Source organism: Pan troglodytes, chromosome 12 (assembly GCF_028858775.2).
Source record: "Pan troglodytes isolate AG18354 chromosome 12, NHGRI_mPanTro3-v2.0_pri, whole genome shotgun sequence".
In the NCBI taxonomy this organism is placed as follows: Eukaryota; Metazoa; Chordata; class Mammalia; order Primates; family Hominidae; genus Pan; species Pan troglodytes.
The window spans coordinates 115,764,145-115,785,192 of record NC_072410.2 but is presented as its reverse complement, the minus strand read 5'-3'; the positions used below and the strand labels follow the sequence as shown (position 1 = coordinate 115,785,192).

Sequence of the window (21,048 nt, the reverse complement as noted above, 5' to 3'; positions counted from 1 at the left end):
AAAATTATGTGAAAGTTAAATTTGTGTCCACAAAGAAAGTTTTACTGGAACACAGCCATGCTCATTTGTTTATCTGTTTTCTATGACTGCTTTCCCACTATAAGAACATAGTTAAATATTTGAATCACAGATCATTATGGCCTGCAAGACCTAACATGATTACTCACATTGGCCCTTTATAGAAAAAAAATTCAATCCTTGCACAAATAGATCAAAAGAGCAGAATACAGAGGCCCGAAGTAGGCCCATATATGTAGGATAAATAAGCTTTCAACAAAAGAGCCCAGAAAAGTGTTCTCAACAGATAGATCTGTAACTGGGTAAGTACATGGGAAAATCTGAACCTAGATACTACTTCACATCCTAATAGAGTTAATTCGTGATAGAGCATAGATTTAACTTAAAAGCTACTAGAAGAAAACATAGAAGAATATATTTGTAACCTTGAGGTAAATAGGGACTCATTTTTGAGAAGACACAAAAACAGCCATAAGAGAACAAGATTGATAAATTGGATTTGTCATAACGAAACCTAAAACCCAAGACAGGATGCCATTAAGAAAATTAAAAAGCAAGCCATAGAGTGGGAAAAAACATTCGCCATATAGTGTCTGACAAAAGGCTTTGATCTGAAATATATAAAGAACTCCTGGGAGTCAATAATGAAATGAAACGAACCCAATTTAAAAAGTGGATACAAGACTTCTTTCTATAGCCACATCACGAAAGGAAATATATGATTAGCCAATAAATATAAGAAAATATGTTTGTGTTATGAATCATCCAGAAAATGCAAATTAAAACCACAATGGAATAGTATTAAACATTCACTAGAAAGATTAACCTTAAAAACCCTGACAGCACTAAATGTCACTTTAGTGCTGTTTCTGAGGTTGTTTCTCAGGCTGTTTTTGAGGATATGGAATAATGTTTCTGAGGATATGGAATAACTTGAACTTACATACCTTGGTATTAGGAATGTAAAATGACACAGCCTACTTGGAAAGTTGTTCCGTTTTCTCATAAAGTTACACAAAAACCTATCTTAGGACCTAAGATGTTCACTCCTAGGTATTTACTCAAGATGCATACAAACATATTTTTACAAAAAGACTGAATAAGACTATTCATAATAATTTTATTCCCAACAGCCAAGAGCTGTCTGAGTTTTTTGACAATCCAAATATTTGTCAAAATGACAATGATTACAAAAATTCAATATAAAAATTGAAATGTATTTTCCAAAAACAAGGATGAAGCATTGCTATATACAACAAGATGGATAAATTTCAAAAGTATTTTTGTTTGTAAAAAGCTAGGCAATAGAGTGTATGTATTGCATGATTTCATTTAGATCGGGGTGTCCAGTCTTTTGGCTTCCTTGGGCCAGATTGGAAGAAGAATTGTCTTGGGCCACACATAAAATACTCTAACACTAACAATAGCTGATGAGCTAAAAAAATCATTTAAAAATCTCATCATGTTTTAAGAAAGTTTGTGAATTTGTGTTGGGCCACATTTAAAGCCATCCTGGGCCACATGAGGCCTACGGGCCACTGGTTGGACAAGCTTGATTCACATAAAGTTACAGAACAGATAAAATTAGTCTATGGTGATAGAAATGAGAACAGTTACTACTTAGTGTAATGGAGATTGATAGAATGAGGGCATGAGGGAATCTTGGCTTCAGACTTGTTTATGCTGTGGCTTTAAAGTGACAACTAAAAACTTAAATTTTATATGCCGAAATTATATTTTATTCACATATGTGTATTTATTTGAAGTGGATGAGATATTTAGTTATAGTCTTCAAAGATCTGTCAATCTTCTGAAATAAGGCTACTCTCAAATTTGTTGTGCAAATTGGTACAATAAATATCAAAGTGGCAAACTCTTGTTACAGACAGAATTGTGTCCACCCCTCCTGCCCAATTCATATGATGAAGTTGCATTTTTCAATGTGATTGTATTTGGAGATATTAACCTAAAGAGGTAAGTAAGGTGAAGTGAGGTCATAGGGTGGGGTCCTAATCAGATAGGTCGATGTCTCTGAAAGAAGAGGAGGAGACACCAAGGAGGTGACTCTTCATGCACATCCACAGAGTCATGGCCATAAGAGGACACAGTGAAAAGGTGCCTTACCAGACGTCCATGCTGCTGGCACCCTGATCTTGGACTTTCAGCCGCCAGAACTGTGAGAAAATAAATTCATGCTGTTTAAGAAACCCAGTTTGTGGTATTTTGTTATGGTATCCTGAGCTGACTAATATAAATCTGCTGAGAGTTGTTAAGGAAGGTATGATGCTCTAGAATAGAGTTGGGCAGACTTTTTCTGTAAAGGGCTAGACAGTAAATATTTTAGGCTTTACAGACCATATAGTTTCTGTTGCAAATATGCAGCTCTTCTGTAGAGGGAAGAGTCATGGACAATATGTAAACAAATAGGAGGGTCTGTGTTCCAATAAAACTTTATTCATAAAAGGTAGATGACATTCTTCAAAGGGGACTATGAAAAAGAAAAAGTTGGTGCCTGCACCCACAGACATTCCCCACAACCCACTCTGACTCCACCGAGCACAGAGGACCAGCAGGTCCCTGGGAGTTGTGGGTCTCCTGGTCACCTAACTATTGGCTTGGGCGACACCTAAGGGAGTGGACAGTGCAGCCCGCAAGGGCCTGCGCTGGGGCTAAGGAAATGTGGGTGCAGTGCCAGTGATTAGAGGGGCCTCCTCCAAGGCTTGTGAATGAACTTCACAAGGAGGGAGTTCATCTCTCACCTCCTCCTCCATTTCCCGCTCCTCAGAGCACTGCTGTGAAAGCACTGAAATACAAAACAGGTGCTAAGAGCCTAGTGCCATCTAGTGTGTCGCAGCCTGAATTACACCACGAAACAAAAATAAATTCCTCCAGCACGCATTGCTGGTGAAAACCAATGCAGGAAACTAGCCTCAACTAAGGAACCCATACAGAGCCTTGGTCCTCTGAAAGCACCCAGAAATGAAGCCAAGTGACTATACGTAATATACAACACTGTCTATAAAAACAACACACCCTTCCAAATGACAGCAACTTCAAAAGGATAAAGAAACACCAGCCCTCTCAGTTGAGGAGGAACCAGTGCAGGAACCCTTGCAATTCAGTAAGTCAGAGTGTCTCCTTACTTCCAAAGGATCGAACTAGCTCCCCAGCAATGGATCCTAACCAGACTTAGATGTCCAAAATGACAGACATAGAATTTAGAATCTGGATGACAAGGAAGCTCAATGAGATTCAAGAGAAAGTTAAAACCAATCCAAGGACCCCAGTAAAGTAATCCAAGAGTTGAAAGATGACATAGCCATTTTAAGAAAGAACCAAGCTGAACTTCTGGAATTGAAAAAATCACTACAGAAATTTCAAAATAAAATTGGAAGTCTTAACAACATAATAGAGCAAACTGAAGAAAGAATTTCAGAGCTCAAAGTCCAGTCTTTCAAGTCAACCCAGACAAAAATAAAAAAAAATTAAAAAAAATAAACAGAACTTCTGAGAAATATGGGATTATTTAAAGAGACCAAACCTATGACTCACTGGCATTTCTGAGAGAGAAGAAAAGATAGTAAGCAACTTGAAAAACATATTTGAGGCTATAGGCCATGAAAAATTCCCCAGTCTTGGTGGAGAGATCAACATGCAAACTCAAGAAATGCAGAGAACCCCTGCAAGATACAAGACAACCATCCCTAAGACACACAGTTATCAGACTTTCCAAGGTCAATGCCAATAATGTTATTTCCTAGTTTCTCTTCTAGCATTTTTATAATTTTAGGCCTTCTATTTAAATATTTATTTAATCTTGAGTTGACTTTTGTATATGGTGAAAGATAGGGATCCAATTTCAATCTTCTGCAATAACTACTAGCCAGTTATCCTAACACCATTTACTGAATTGAAAGTCTTTTCCCCATTGCTTGTTATTGTCGACTTTGTCGAAGATCAAGTGGTTGCAGGTATGCAGCTTTATTTCTAGGTTCTCTATCCTGTTTTGTTGGTCTATGTGTCTGTTTGTTTTTCCTTTTTTTTTTTTTTTTACCAGCATCATACTCTTTTGGTATAGTCTTAAGTCAGGTAGTGAGGTGCCTCTGGCTTTTCTCTTTTTGCTTAGGATTGTTTTGGCAACTTGGGCTTTTTTGTTGTTGTTGCATAGGAATTTTAGGATAGTTTTTTTCTAATTCTATGAAAAATGACATTGGTAATTTGGTAACATTGAATCTGTAACTTGCTTTGGGCAGTATGGCCATATTAATATTAATTCTTCATATCCATTAACATGAAATATTTTTCCATTTATTTGTGTCATCTCTGATTTCTTTCAGCAGTGTATTTTAATTCTCATTGTAGCTATCTTTCTGATTTCTTTCAGCAGTGTATTTTAATTCTCATTATAGCTATCTTGATTAGCTGTATTCCTAGGTGTTTTATTCTTGGCTATTCTTTGGCTATTGTAAATGGGGTTGCATTCTTGATTTGGCTCTCAGCTCGGATATTATTAGTGTATAGAAATATTATTAATTTTTCTGCATTGATTTTATATCCTGAAAATTTACTGAAGTGTCTTATCAGTTTTAGGAGCCTTTTGCCAGAGGCTGTGGGGTTTTCTAGGTATAGAACCATCATTTGTGAAGAATGATAATTTTGCCTCCTCTCTTCCTATTTGGATGCCTTTTATTTCTTCCTCTTGCCTGATTGTTCTGGCTAGGACATCCAGTACTAGTTGAATAGGAATGGTGAGAGTGGGAATCCTTGTCTTGTTCCAGTTCTCAAGGGGAATGCTTCCAGCTTTTGCTAATTCAGTAGAAGTTGCCTGTGGGTTTGTCATATATGGCTCTTATTATTTTAAGGTATGTTCCCTCAATGTCTAATTTTTTGAGAGTTTTTTTTTATCATGAAAGGATGTTGAATTTTATTGAAAGCCTTTTCTACCTCTCTTAAGATTATGATTTTTTAAAAAAATTCTGTTTATGTGTTGAATCATATTTATTGATTTGCATATGTTGAACCAATCTTGAATCCCAGTAATGAAGCCTACTTCATTGTTATGAATTAACTTTTAGATGTGCTGCTAGCTTCAGATTGCTAGTATTTTGTTGAGGATTTTTGTGTCTATATTCATCAGGGATATTGGCCTGAAGATTTTTTTTTGTTATTGTTGTATCTCTGCTAGGTTTTTGTGTCAGAATGATACTGGCTTTGTAGAATAAGTTAAGGAGAAGTCCCTTCTCCTCAGTGTTTTTGGAATAATTTCAGTAGAATTGGTACTAACTTTTCTTTGTATATCTGTTAAAATTTGGCTGTGAATGCTTGTAGTCCTGGGCTTTCTTTTAGTTGGTAGCCTTTTTATTACTAATTCAATTTTGAAACCTGTTATTGGTATCAGGATTTCAGTTTCTTCCTGGTTCAATCCTAGTAAGCTGTGTGTTTCCAGGAATTTATCCATTTCTTCTAGTTTTTCTAGTTTGTGTGCATAGAAGTGTTCATACAAGTCTCTGAAGGTTTTTTGTATTTCTGTGGGGTTGGTTCTAATGTCACTTTTGTAATTTCTGATTGCATTTATTTTGATTTTATCAATTTTTTCTTCGTTAATCTAGCTAGTGGTCTGTTACTCTTGTTTATTCATTCAAAAAACAAACTTTGGTTTCATGGATCTTTTGTGTTAATGTTTGCATCTCAATTTATTTCAGATTAGCTCTGATTTCGGTTATTTATTTTTTGCTGCTAGACTTGGGGTTGGTTTGCTCTTGTTTTTATATTTCCTCTAGGTGTAACATTAGGTTGTTAGAGATCTTTCTATCTTTTAGATATAGGCATTTTTTTAGATATAGGCATTTAGTGCAATAAACTTTCCTCTTGACACTGCTTTATCTATTTCCCAAAGAATCTGATATGTTGTGTCTTTGTTTTCTTTAGTTTCAAATAATTTTTTGTTTCTGTCTTAATTTTATTCTTTATCCAAAAGCCATTCTAGAGTAGGTTGTTTAACTTCCACGTAATTGTTTGGCTTTGAGAGATCACCTTTGTATTGATTTCTATTTATCTTGTACTATGGTCTGTCTGAGAGTGTGGTTGGTATGATATTAATTTTTCTGAATTTGTCATGACTTGCTTTATGGCTCCATATGTGGTTAATCTTAAAGTATGTGCCATGTGCAGATGAGAAGAATGCATATTCTATTATACTTTGGTGGAGCATTCTCTAGATGTCTACTAGGTCTGATTGGTCAAATGTTGAGTTTAAGATGAGAATGTCTTTGCTAGATTTCGCCTCAATGAACTGTCTAACACCATCGGTGGGGTGATAAAGTTTCCCACTACTATTATGTGGTTATCTAAATCTCTTTATAGATTTCTAATACTTCGTTTTATGAATCTGGGCGCTCCAATGTTTGGTGTGCATATATTTAGGATAGGTAGGTCTTCATGTTGAATTGAACAACATTATATAATGTCCTTCTTTGCCCTATTTGATCAGTGTTGGTTTAAAAATCTGTTTTGTCTGATATGAGAAGAGCACCCCCTGATCATTGTTTTGCATTTGCCTGATAGATATTTCTCCATCCCTTTAATTTGAGCCTATGGGTGTTGTTACTTGTGTAATGGGTCTCTTGAAGACAGTAGACAACTGAGTCTTGCTTCTTGGTTCAACTTGCCACTCTGTGCCTTTTAAGTGGGATGTTTAGCCCATTTATTTACATTCAAGGTCAATATTGATAAGTGAGGAATTGATCTTGTAATTGTGTTGTTAGCTGGTTGTTGTGTACAATTAGTTGTATAGTTGCTTTATAGTGTCAATAGGATATGTACTTAAGTGTGTTTTTGTGGTGGCAGGTATCATTCTTTCATTTCCATGTTTAGAACTACTTTTAGGACCTCTTGTAAGGCAGGTTTAGTGGTAATGAATTCCCTTAGTATTTGCTTGTTTGAAAATTATTTTATTTTCATTTTTCTTATAAAACTTAGTTTTGCAAGATATGAAATTCTCGGTTGAAATTTATTTTCTTTAAAGATGCTAAAAATTGGCCCCCAGTCTCTTCTGGTTTGCAAGGTTTCTGCCAAAAGTTCTGCTGTTAACCTGATAAGGTTCCCTTTGTAAGTGACCTGCCCCTTCCCTTTAGCTCCCTTTAAGATGTTTTTCTTTTGATTTGATCCTAGGTAATCTAATGACTATGTGTCTTTCAGATAGTCATCTTATATAGTATCTTACAGGGATTCTCCGAATAGGCCACACATGTTTCTTGGAAGGAGGACAGAGCCTAGCAAGGATGCTACGGGCTCCCAAGGAGAGCCTGTAACAGAGAAGGAAGCAGTGAGTACCACGGCTGGAGGTTTGGGTGGGCTACACTGAAAGGAGGTAGGAACTAAGCCTAGGAAGCGTGGATACGATTCAGGCGTGTGGCATTTGAAGAGGACAAGCCAGTTAGAAAGATATTAGCAGACTTAGAAGTTTAAAAATATTCATGAACACTTCAAGTTGGTTAGTTTGACTGTAGCCTAATGCACTTTTTAGAGGAACGAGGGGCAGTGTGATGGAGGAAGGAGCTGGAGAATGACCACCTTGGTCCTAGCATGGGGCAGTGTGGCCTTTTCCTGGGAACCAACTGTCTTAAACTGGGTTCCGGGGGCAGCAGTATCTGATGATGGGGTACTAGGCATTCTGCAGAGATTGCCCTTGGCTTCCACCAGATAAAACGAGACGGGGACATAGGAGAAAACTTATGGTCAGATATATTTGGAAAATGATGGGTTAATGAAGTTATGCGTTTTTCTTTCTGTGTGATTCATCAGACCCTCTCATGGATCAATTGGCTTTGGAATATCCTTTGCAGGCAGAACATGTGGCACTTCCCACTGGCACAGACTTGGAAATTGCTTGTTTTACCAGGATCTGGTATACGTAGGCGCCCCATTTTAAAGTTTGGGGTAAAAAGCTGCCCAAGTAATGTTTCAAAGTATTAACCTTCTATTGATGTAGATTAGCATTAGTTTTTAATCTAGCACACCCAGGGTTCTTGCCCTCAAGATAGGCTCAGAAATATCCAAACGCCCAGTTCTACTTGCTCCTGTCTTGTTCCTGTAGCCGAAACCCCGAGGCGCCCTCTCCAGGGATGAAGAAATTGACAGCAGGAGGAACAGAGTCGGGGAGCATCCAGCTCAAGCCTCTGCTCCCCACAGCGGCTCCCGCTGGAGCCGAGGTGCCGGTCAGAGCTGCCCATCTGCGGCCCTCCTTGCTTTCCTGCTGTGGAGGAACAGAGGCAGGAGGTGAGGGCCTCTGGCCGGGCCAGGGATTGCTGGCACGCACCCTCCAGAGAGCTGTGGCAGGAGCCTCGTTACGAGCTGCCTCCTTGGAGAAACAGCCTCACATCTGTGAGAAGGGCCTGCGGTGGAGCCCATACTCAGGTGGAAGGAACCGGGAGGTTTCTGGCCAGTTGCTTCTGTTTTTAGATTGTGGTAGTGAGGTGTGTGCATGTGTGTGTGCGCGCGTGTGTGCATGTGTGCATGTGTGTGTGCGCGCGGTGTTAGCCCAGTTGCAGGCGCTTTTCACTATGAACATAAAGGTAGAAAAAGAGATCAGTGTGCACACGAAATCTTTGTAAAGATGATATTCAGTATCTTTAGCTACCACTAGGAAGTGCAATGGGTTAAAGTTAACCGGATCGCTGACTTCTGACAGCTGAGTGTGCGCTGGCTGCATTGGAGCCCTCCGCTGTCTGACAGGGGCGGTCGCTGGCCTGTGCCCCGTGCCGGCAACCCAGGCACACCTGTGCCCCTGCGGGGAGCCCCGCCCCCAGCTGTCTCTGGCTCCTGGAGTCCGAGCCCTGCCGCCCTCTACCCAGGATTTCTAGTTGCTCGTGGGCCCTCCGGGCGTGGAGGAGGACCTGGCGTCTCTCCTTTGGGCTCAGCAACCTTCTGACGTGGGCCTGGCTCCTGCCCCTTGCAGCCCCAGGATGCAGAGGGGCCGCTGGGCTGCTGTCTTGATGAGGGCCCCGCAGTCCCCGCAGGCTGGGCGGCTTCTGAGGAAAGGCCTGGGGCAGGGCTCCGGAGCAGGGCAGGGCTCACGGCCTCCGGACTTTGGAGGCTGGATCCTGGGCCAGAGGCGAAGGCCCCTGGAACCAGGCTGTGTCGCCCACAGTTATGCCTGGAAGGTGGAGGATGAATGTTGGCTCCTGCCCCCCAGGGGGTCAATGGGATCCTTTGAGCCAGGACGTTTTTCCAGTTTCTGAATCTAATTGTAAATCCCTCATTTTTTTTAAAAACCTCTACCAGAGTTTTAAAAAGTTGTCCTCAAAAAACTTTCTAATCTAGAGAGAGAAAGAGCACGGCAACTTCTAAGTGATGCTGGCGAGAAAGTCAGGAGACTTGGCACTTACAACTTTCTAAAGATCTGAATGCAGATGTCACCTGGAGCATTGGAGTATGCCGAGGCCCCTGGGTGATGAAAGTGAGGGAGAAATGAGAGGGCAGGGGTGCGGTAAATAAGGGGGGATTTCAATCCTGTCCATCCCTGGGCTTGTGTAACTCAGGGTATTGGAGAGTCAAAGTGTGCTCTTGGTTTTACTGCCACCATGAAGAGATGAAAAGCGAGCCCGCAGACTTGTGGCCCTTTCCCTGACCTGGTAAGAGAAATATTGCAGGGTGTTTTAGGATGATGCTGGAAAGAGGCAGGAGCCCTCTCTGTCTCTGAGGGTCTGCAGGGCACTTCCCCAAGGGCAGGTGGTGCGGACACAAAGGAGCTTGGGGCGGACACAAAGGAGCTTGGGGCTTCCTTCCTCTTGGCCTCCCTCTGGGCTGGACCCTGAGCTCTGCCTGGGGATGATGCAGGGAAGCCCCCCATTCCCTTGGACCAGGCATCTGCTCCTCTGGGCTGGTCTCTTGGGGGCCGAGGGTGAAAGAGGAAGGAGGGAAGTGCACACCTGGGTCAGAGACCAGGCTGGGTGTCGGGAGCCTGTATTTTATTTAGTGCTCCCAACTGCCCTGTCATGTAGCAATGGCCACTATTCTCATTTTATAAATGAGAAGATGCAGGCTCAGAAGGGTTAAATAGCCTGTGGTCCTGCCATAAATGAGGCCCCAGTCCTCTGAGTCCCACACAGGAGTCTGCTGACTTTGCTCCAGGCAAGGTGTGGTGCAGGCTTCACAAGGACAGACTCCATGTCAGCCTGGCCTTGCCCAGTCTGCGAGGCAGGCAGGGTCAAAGGCCCTGGAGGAGGAGGAGGAAGGTGGACCTTCCGTGAGCAGGACTGGAAGATGCTGCCAGGCCCGACTCTATGGCTTTTTAAGGCTGGAAACTTCCGAGGAGAGAGTAGGAGCATTCAGGACAGTCCTTAACAAAGAGGGGGGAGTTTTTGCAGATGCCACCCCAGAGAAAAGACAGCATTACTTCACACTGCTGGCTGATGTCCTGCGGGGACAAATGCTGGGGTTTTACTCAGGGCTGACCTGCTTCGGAGGGTCCCCACCTGCCTGGAGCTGGCCACAGGTCACCTCCAGCCTGGGCTCCCCGAGAACCTTCACCAGCCCTTCCCAGTTACTTTTGTCCTTTCTGGTTCTGTGATAACACAAAATAATGATGACAATGATGTGTGTTTATCAAATGCTTATTTGCCAGGTCCACGCTCAGGGCAGTCTCAGGCCATAGGTGCTATCCTCGTCCCCACCCTACCCATGCGGAGACCCTGGAGGAGGATGCAGGAGGCTTCCTCACCATCTTCCCATTCTACTGCCCTCTTCCTGTCCTTACCCCTGAGTTCTGTCCACAGGGATGGTGGCCAGTCCAGTGAGAAAGATGATCCTCTTCTGGGATCTTTCTTCCAAATAGAAAGACTCTTCCCTCATAATTAATACTCAGCTTAGAGATGCTTACTTTCAAAGGAAGCAGCAGGTGTATTAATAAATATTGTAAATCTTTTTGTCCTGACAACCTACTGATGCTACACTCACAGCTTTTAGATTTTAAAAAGCTGTGGATAGAGATTTTTCAAGGCAAAATTTTGTGTCTATGGTTTGCAAAGCTACTCTCAAAGCATAGTTTCAGCCCCAAGAATAGGCATGCCATTTACTTATGATGTTCATGCCTAACATTGATTTTTTTATCCTGAGTTGCATATTTTTGAAATATAGTATGTAGTTTTATTTTCAACCAAACTATATTAAGAATGAAATATATTGGCTGGGCATCGTGGCTCATGCCTGTTATCACTTTGGGAGGCTGAGGCAGGAGTATCGCTTGAGCCCAGGAGTTTGAGACCAGCCTGGGCAACATGGTAAAACTCAGTATCTACAAAAGAGTACAAAAATTATCCAGGTGTGGTGGCACACATCTGTGGTCCCAGGTACTTGGGAGGCTGAGGTGGGAGGATTGCTTGAGCCCAGGAGGTTGAGGCTGCAGTGAGCCAAGATTGTGCCACTGCACTCCAACATGGGCAACAGGGTGAGACCCTGTCTCAAAAAAAAAAAAAAAAGGAAAAAATAAAATATACTGAAATATTAAAAGTTACATTGTCTAGATGGTGAAAATATGGGCAGTTTTAATTTTATTTATTTTAAAATTATTCATAAGTAAAATGGACAACTGTAATGATATGGGGAAACATTTAAAGAAAATATGTCCTTTATTTTTTATTTTGTAATAAATATGTGATATCCATCATATAAAAATATTGGATATCTATGTAATAAAATGGGAACAGTATTTGCCTGATAGCATTGATGATAAGAAGTATTTTCTCTCATACTGTCTATAAATTTCAAATTTGCAACAATTAAATATGAATTCGTTTTATTTTTTCAGCTTCATTGAAGTATAACTGACCAATAACATTTGCATGTATTAAAAGTATACAACTTGATATTTGTATATATTGTGAAATGATCACCAAAAGCTAATTTACATATCCATAGCCTACAGGTACCCTGTCCTTACTTCCTTCCCCTCCCTCATTCTCTCTTTCTCTCTCTTCCTTTTCTTTTCTTTCTTTTTTGCGTGGTGTGAATACTTTGGATCTACCCCATTAGCAAACATTTTTAAAGAGAGAGTAGAGCTAATTGAGCTGAAAGGAGTATTTCATGTATATCTCAGGTTCTGCACTTCTGAAATGGATTCCAAATAGTGTGTGGACCCTGGAAGTCCTTATAACCTTCTCTGTATTTATCCTTCTGTTCTCTGTCTCACGTCAGGTCAGGAATGGACAGGAGTGAGCAGGACGGAGTGCAGGCATCCTTCTTGGACTGGGAGGACAGCCTTGGGAGGACAGTGTCATGGGCTTGGGAGCATCACCCAAGGCTAATGGGCTCCCACAGATGCTCCTCGCAGCAGCAGAGTGAGGCCAGTATCTTGTAAAATGTTCCACAAACTTCTATGCACCTGCAGGCATGTGGACAATGGATAGGAACCCACGGTGGGCCATTCAGAGTGTCTGTTCAAGGAAGTTGTATTTTATGTTAATGCTCATTGTTTTCTTGGAACTGGATAAAACCTGGCAGGCTCCTCTGTGGAGCATTATTTGATTTTCGGAATAATTTTTCTGTGTTGAGCGCACTTAAACTGGGAACTGAGACTGGTTCCTTCACCCCCACCCCAGGAGGCCTAGAGAGGAATCACTGGCCTGAGCCAGAAACAGGAAAGCAGGGGAGAGAGGAGGCGACGGTGGGGACGTGTTCCCCGATGTGCCCATTTCCTAGCTGTTATGTGGAGTGTGTGTGTGCATGTGTGTGTGCATGTGTGTGTATGTGCACACGTGTGTGTGCATGTGTGTGTATGTGCACACGTGTATGTGTGCATGTGTGTGCATGTGTGTGTGTCCGTGTATGTGTGTGCATGTGTGTGTGTGCATACATGCTCAGCAGCACAGCCTGGTGAAGGGCCTGGAGTGGCATGGAGGGAAACGCAAGGTGAATCTGAAAAAGAAGGACCACCACGGCTGAGCGAAATTTGCAGGAGGGAAATGTGGGGGAGAGCTGGGAACTCTCACTGTCTCTGGAACGGGGGTCCAACAAGCTCACCTCAGCGGCTTGAGGGTTCTGATCACTGCATCTGCCGTGTCCTAATGTTACAGTAGGTAGCTAGTCAGGCATGAGCAGGGCAGGGGAGGGCTCCCCACACACACACCAGGAGTGTCTGGTGACGGTCAGGTGACGGTCAGGCGGTTGTAAAGTGTCTCGCTAAAGTAATAATTGGTCACAGCTGGCACCAGGGAAAGTCCGTCTCCAAATAAAACGAAAACACCTAAAACTGGTGATCAGCAGCTTCCCAATAAGATCTCAGGAAGTGGGCGAGTGAGCTCAAGCATGTGCATTAAGAGGCAAAGCGATGGAGTTTAACTGTTGTATGACCTTCCTGTAGGAATGCTAGTCTGGTAAGGAAAGAATGCCTCAAATAAGCATGCATACAGCTCCAGGAAACACATAGCACACGCTCCACTCCCAACTGCTGGCGGGCCACTGTGTGTGCAGACAGCCCGCCCCAAGGGATGAATCGGGAGAAGGGACACAAGACCACGGAAGCATGCCAACATATACAAGCCCAAGTCAAAAGGTTAAACCCTGCACTTGTCCTTCAAGTTACCTGCTTGGGCCTCTTCCAAGTGTACTTTCCTTCCTTGTGTTCCTGCTCTAAAGCTTTTTAATCAACTTTCACTCCTGCTCTAAAACTTGCCTTGTTCTCTCCTTCTGCCTTGTGCCCCTCAGTTGAATTCTTTCTTCTGAGGAGGCAAGAATTGAGGTTGCTGCAGACCTGTATGATACAGATTCGCTGCCGGTGACACTAACATAGATGCTGAGCAATAATCCAGAGCAGATACCAGTGGCCTGAGTAGGGGGTTGTGTGACGGAAGGAAGTGTGTTCTTTCAGGATACACTTAGAAGGCAGAATCAGTGGGACATAGTGACTAACTGATGATGAATCCCACATTTCTGTCCTGGGCACCTGGACGATGGTGGGGCCTCCACTTGGTGTGCAGGACTCAGAAGATGGAGCGTATTTTAAGGGAGCAGGAAGCTGGCAAGTGTAGGTTTGCCCCAGGGAGTTCAAGGTGCTGCAGAATATCCAAGTGGAAAAGTGACCAGTTGACTCAGATTCTAGGCTTCAGGGGAGACATCTGGGTTGGCAACATAGCTCTGGGAAGATTAGTTTATACTTTGAGACCTATCTGAATTTTTCCATGTGAAAGCATTTAGTTTCATGGATGGAGATGAGTGCATTTGGGTGGGGCAAAGAGGAGAAAAGCTCAATGAGCAAAGAAACCCTGTGAGGAGGGAGGGCAGGGCCCTGCTGCAGGGAGAGGAGGCTGGGGGGAAACATTGCTCAGGGACACACTATTAAGGCTGTCCTGGGGGTGGCAGGGCCTGTCAAATAGAACTTCGCTTCATGCTGCCTTATCCTTCCTGGGTATGAGCAGGTGTTCAGTGCCTCTTCTGTGCCGGTCAGTAGATTCCCCAGGCGGGGCAGTAGAATATCTGGGGGCAGCTGGTCACCTCATACACAGGGCTCAGGAGGAAGCGTCTCCTAAGTCCAAGTGGTAATTTTTTAATTTTTTTTTTTGAGACAAAGTGTCACTCTGTCACCCAGGCTGGAGTGCAGTGGCACGATCTTGTCTCACTGCAACCTCCGCCTCCTGAGTCCAAGTGATTCTCCCGCCTCAGCCACCTGAGTAGCTGGGATCACAGGCATGTGCCACCATGCCCAGCTAATTTTTGTATTTTTAGGAGAGACAGGGTTTCACCATGTTTGCCAGGCATGTCTTGACAGCCTGACCTCAAGTGATCCACCCATCTCAGCCTCCCAAAGTGCCGGGATTACAGGCGTGAGCCACCGTGCCCGGCCCACGTGGTGAATTTTAAGTGAGCGGCAGATCCTGGCTCTTCACCATCACTTTTTCCCGTGAAAGACATCCAACGATTGAAAACCTTTGAATTTTTAGCTGGTAGAAGCCTCAGCATTTACTTAGCAAATATTGAGACATTGGATGGGAAGCTTCTGATGTTTCAGGCACTGTGTTCCCTGTTCTGAGGAATAAATAAGATACTTCCCTGTAGGATCTCAGAGATTAGCAGGATGATGAGGCAGGAAAGGGGCCAGGTACTAGGCATGGAGTCCCCAGAATGGGGCACAGGGCTGGGAAAGGCGGGGGAGGACAAGCTTTCCTCCAAGGCGAAGGAGGGAGGTGGCTTTGAACCGACCCTAGAGAGAGGCATGGCGGTTTAGCAAAAGGACCCTGGGGTAAGCCATTTAGGAGGCACAGACTAGGGCCAGGTTTTGTTAGCAGCGGAAGGTCTCTGAGTCACAGGGCACCGAAGTATGTTAGCAGCAGCAACTCCGGACCAGTCTGCAGCAACCTCATTCCTTGCCTCCTCGGAAGAAAGAACTCATCTGAGGAGCATTAGGCAAGAGCAGAGACTGAGGCAAGTTTTTGAGCAGGAGTGGAGGTTTCTTAAAAAGCTTTAGAGCAGGAATGAAAAGAAGGAAAGTACACTTGGAAGAGGGCCAAGCAGGAGACTTGAAGGACTAGTGCAGGGTTTGACCCTTTGACGTGGGGTTTTATATGTTGGCATGCCTCCGGGGTCTTGCGTCCCTTCTCCCCTGATTCTCCCCTTGGGGTGGACTGCACGCATGCATGGGGGGCTGCTGGCGCTTGGGAGGGGCGCATGCACAGTGTGTTTACTGGCGTTGTACCCATGCTCCCTTGAGGCATTCTTCCCTTACCAGAGGTCGTATGCCACTCACACTCTGCCATTTTGCCTCTTAGTGCGCATGTGTTGAGCCCACTCACCTCACGCCGGAGGAGATCTATCTGAAAGCTGCGGGCTTCAGGTGTTTCTATCTATTGGGAGATGCCGTTCCCTGGCGCCGGCTGCAAACAATTATTATTTTAGAGAGACAGCTAACCAACCGCCTGACCACCACCTGATGGTCGCCCGCCCCTCATGGTGGGGTGGGGGCCCTCTCTGTCCTGCTCTGCCTGACCAGCTACCGACCTAACAGTTTGATGTCCTTGTGAGCCATGCTTAAGGAATTTGAACTGGGCCCTATATGAAATGGAGACCACTGGCAGATTTTCTATTGGGAGTGAAATTTAAGTTTCTATGATTTAGAAAGACTTTGTGGCAACTAGATTGGACTTGGAGGATCCTGAGTGCCGCCAGATTGGTTGGGGATGCTGAAGTGCGCAGGACGCCGAGGCTAAGGGGCAGGAAGGACGGCCAGCATGCAGCGCCACGAGTCGGTCAGCAGGTGGCGCGCGAGCACCGCGTTTAACCAGTTTCTAGGTACGCGTGCATTGGTGTCTTTTGTTACCATTTTGTTTGTTGTTTGTTTTGGTTTGGGTCTTTTTGTTTTGCCTGTGAGTGATGGGTTTTTGTGTCTGCCTTGAGCTCTTCCACCCTATGCCTACTCAGCCTTCTTCAACTTGTGATTTTCTCCCTCCCTCTCTCCACCCTGAGATTAACCAGAATTAGACAGGGCAGCTTAGACAGAGAAAGCAGGTGTGCAGTTTCAGAAAGACCACGTGGCTACAGCCAGCCCAGCTGGCCTTATGTGCCCCACCGTCCTCCACCAGAGCTCTGGAGCCACTTGTCCTGCCCTGGGCCCAGCAGGCATCACAGCCAGTGGGAGGGGCCACAGGCTGCCCTGGGGTGTGGAGAAGCACCCCCTAGCTCCCCATCCCATGCACTCTGGTCTATTTCTTCCTACATCCCAGATGGACTCACCGGATTCAAGAGACCCCCATCGCATCAGCTTCAGCCTTCATCTTGGGAGTCCTTAAATGCAGGACTCAAGAGTCTGCATTTGTTCTTAAGGACAGGAGATTTGCTTTAACTCAGACAATTTCTCCTTATAGACTCCTTTCTTCATAGTAGAAAGAGAAGGAGCCCCCAAAGGCACATCCTCCTAGCAGGTGGTTCTGGCCCCTGTTCTGCCAGTCATCTGCATGCAGCCCAGGCGTGCCACTCAGCCACACTGATTCTCAAGGGCCTCACCAGGAACGTTTTTATCTTTGCCCTATCCTCCAGGGTGATGAGAATAAGAGAAAAATAAAGCAAGTATCGAAATTTCTCCTAGAAAAGTGTTTTTAGTAATTTATACCATTTAATCCTTGGATGGGCTATTTGAGCTAGGATTTCTGTTCTCATTGCCTTTGACATTTAATGCCTATGAGACCTTGGGCAACTTCTTCTACCTCGCTGACCTGCGGGTTCAGGTAGAGTTTCTTGCTCAAGTTATGTGCTCCACACCCATAAAATATGGATAATAATACAAATTCATTAAGGATGCCATTAATTGAAAAACAAAGTTGGGCTTAGTATTTCTTATGATTAGTATACTGTCTTAATATCTAACCTGATCGCCAATCCACACTTGGATAACAAGAAGACCTCTATTTTTTAGTCTTTGTTTTGTTTTTCTTTTTATTCTAATTTTATTTTTTAATGGATAAATAATTGTAAATATTCACAGGATACATAGTGATGTTTCAATACATATAATGTGTAGGGATCAGACAAGGTTAATTAGCTTATCCATCATCTCCAACATTTATCATTTCTTTGTGTTGAGAGAACTCATTTTTTATTTTTTCCATTAATTTCTTAAAAATTTATATACATCTGTGGAGTACAGGTGCAATTTTGTTACATGTACAGATCGCATACACTTCAGCAAAGCCACTTAATCTGGCACTTATCAAATGCCAGATGCTATTCAGTAAAAGGTGTCAGAGATATTTGGTTATTTATCTTAAGGGTGAGACTTTTGCACTGCAAAGCAAAGTCTTATCACAAGTAAAAAATTTCTGGCCCAGCAAGATGAGTGATTCCAGACCATTCTCACGCAGAGGGGCTTGGCCCAGCCACTAGGTTGGGATCAAGGGGCAGTGTGCAGTCTTGTAGTCAGCTGGAAATTGGAAGGAAAAAGTGAGAAGACCTCAGGTTTTGCTTCTGGGTCTGTGCCATTAACCAGCTGGGTGGTCTTGGGTGATTCACTTCATGCCTTTGTCCACGTTTCTTATTATTAAAGCAGGACTGTCACCTTTCTATGCCCTCTCACAAGGCTCTCCTGTAGGCCAGATGGAGATAATGATGGAAAAAGTATTCTGCAACCATAGAGAGCTCTGTAGATGCAGCTGTTAATAAGTGGGTGACTTAATTCTTCGGACGGTTCACAGAACTCTTCTGTAACCTGCTGCTATGTGAAACACTGGGCAAGAAGCAGGGTAAGAGAGTCAGAGCTGAACAAGACTTACTTTCTTCTCTAAAGTTGCTCATATAGAGCCCTGCAGTTTGATAAAGTGTAAGCCTATTTATTTGTTAAGTTTGTATTCCCTAGATATATTTCCACCAAATAGGAAGATGATTTCATTTTAAAGCTTTAAAAAGAATATACATAAAATATATGCCCTTGGGCTTTATTTTCCATATAGGACCATTTTACTTACCTTGAAAATCTATTTCCTCGATGAGCATTGCTGTGAGGTTTTTACTAGATACCATAGTAGGTGATATGGTTAGGCTTTTTGTCCCCACCCAAATCTCCTCTTGAATTGTAATCCCCAGGTGATGAGGGAGGAACCTGGTGGGAGGTGATTGGATCATGGGGGTGGTTTCCCCTATGCTGTTCTCATGATAGTGAGTGAGTTCTCAGGGGATCTGATTGTTTATAAGTGTTTGGCAAGTTCCTCCTTCACTCACTCTTCTCTCTCTTGCCACCATGTGAGAAACGTTCTTGCTTCCCCTTTGCCTTCCACCACGATTGTAAATTTCCTGAGGCCTCCCCAGCCATGCAGAACTGTGAGTCAATTAAACCTCCTTTGTTTATAAATTACCCAGTTTGGGGTATGTCTTTATAGTAGCGTGAAATCGGACTAATACAGTAGGTGAATTCTTGCCCACTTTATACCTCAGTCATACTGAACTTAAAAGGGTCCTAGGCCCATGAAATCATCTGTGGCCTTTGAATTCTGGAAACATTCCTAGCTTTCTTCTGAAATCACAGCAGGCTAGTACATTTAAAAATGGGGACTACTAACTTTTCTTCATCTCTGCCTGATTATTATCCATTGCTTGTGTTTTTTTCACATATGGGTTATTCATTCTTTGTCCTCCAGAATCATGCCTGATGATTTTGAGAGATTTATCCTATCTGCATGCAAAATGTTGCCTATTTTCTCCCAATTTCATTTTAAGTTACCTCTTCTTTCATCTCCATAATAATTATAACCATTTTCCTGTTAACAATTTCAAATCTTTCACCTGCTTATGCCTTATTAAACACAAGGTTAATATATTTGTGAAAGCTGCAAATCTAAGCACCATGTCACATGTATACCTTGGATGAAGAGCAGCATGGTGGCTGACTGTCACTATTGCCTGCACTGCCCAGCAAGTAGGTGAGATTTTCCTCTGGGAGATCTTTTTTTCCAGTCTAAGAAAGGTCTAAAATTAAAAGTTTGTGAATAGAAAAAAAAAAGTACACTCTTGTCCATCTCTATTGCAGTAAGAGTTTTAAATCAAGAATAGATCTGTGATTTTATCAAAGAGTTTTCCTGCTCTTACAGAAGGATTACACACATTTACCTCTGTGTCCCCTCAAATGGTAAATTGTATTGGTAGGTTTTCTAATATCGAATCACCTTGCATTTCTGGGAGGAACTCCACCTGCCCATGGTGGTTGTCTTTGGATGGGATTGGATTGTATTTGCTAATATATATCAAGAAATTTAATATAATTATTTAAAAGTGCAGGTGACCCACAGATTTCCTCTTCTTGCCTCTTCATTGGGTTTCAGTTTTATGTGTTGCTAGCTTTACAAAAGGACTTGCAACTTTTCCTCCCCTTCTCCCTTCTCCCTCTTCCTCCTGTCTCCTCCTCCTCCTCCTTTTATGTCTCCTGTTCACAGAAACATTTAATATTCAAGTAATCTGTTTCTCAAAGAATTGTTAGAAATCTGTTAAACATACAGGGCTTGGTGCTCTTTTGTCAGGAGGAATGTTAGTTCTCTGAGAGCTTCATCTGTTCCATATTAACTGGTCTGTTTGGAATATTTTCTCTTTAATAGGGTCTGTTTGGATAATGTACAGTTTTATCTTTTCCAGATCTTTAAATTCTGGAATGAAAGCAAAGTATGATTTGATCTTTCTTTTCCTTTCCCCTTACTTCAGTAGTTACTTCTTTATTATTAGATAATTTTAATAGTTCATCATTTTTGCTATTGTTGTTATATAATATTCTAAAAGCAACCCTTGGATTTATTTAGTCCTACAGATTTTTGTTTCTTATCAATTAATTTCTGCCTTTATCTTTGTTAATTATTTTATTCTGCTTTCCTTAATTTTATTTTTTTAGTTTTCTAATTTATTGAGTTGAATAAAAAAACCTATTGCCATTTATACTTGCTAATCAATTAATGTTTTGCATGTAAGTATTGAGACTTTGATTTACTCTTTGACCAAGGTGGTGTTAATGGAAGAGCCTTAAATTTCCTCATGAAAATCTTTTCAAATTAATTTTACTCTCTAATTTTGTTTTTGAAAATTTTTCAAAGTAGTATATATAGCATTGCTACTCTTTGGTTATTTAGTGAGGTTTTTCTTGTGGCCTAATAAAAGGTCAGTTTTTTAAATTGTGACATGAACACCTGAAAATGTACATTTTCTGTTTTCATGATGAAGAATTAGACATATGTTAATTATATTCACCCTAGTAATTATGTAACTTAGGTCTTCTATATTGAGATATATTTTTTGTCTATTTCTATTTTTTATGAAACCAGAGTGGTAAATTATTATTCCACCACTGGTGTTTTTCTATTTATCCGTATGCTATCTTTAATTTTTGTCTGTAAATGTTCATTCAAGGTATTTGGAGCGTAAAGCTTAGGTGTGGTCTGGCTTAATGGAAACCCTGGCTCTCCCGCCTGTGAAGAGTTGGCTTCCAGGAGTTATTGCATTAGCTGAGCTTCAATGTACTTATCTGGGAAATGGGATAATGATCCTTTTTTTTTTTTTTTTTTTTAGAGTGAGTTT

General features: G+C 42.5%; 1 protein-coding gene across 5 annotated transcripts in view; it reads left to right on the top strand.

Annotated features, from left to right (window-relative positions):
* The window catches only part of RNF144A (ring finger protein 144A), a 344,436-nt gene that overhangs the window by 162,209 nt on the left and 161,179 nt on the right, over window positions 1-21,048 (top strand). The gene's annotated exons all lie outside the window — the stretch shown is intronic.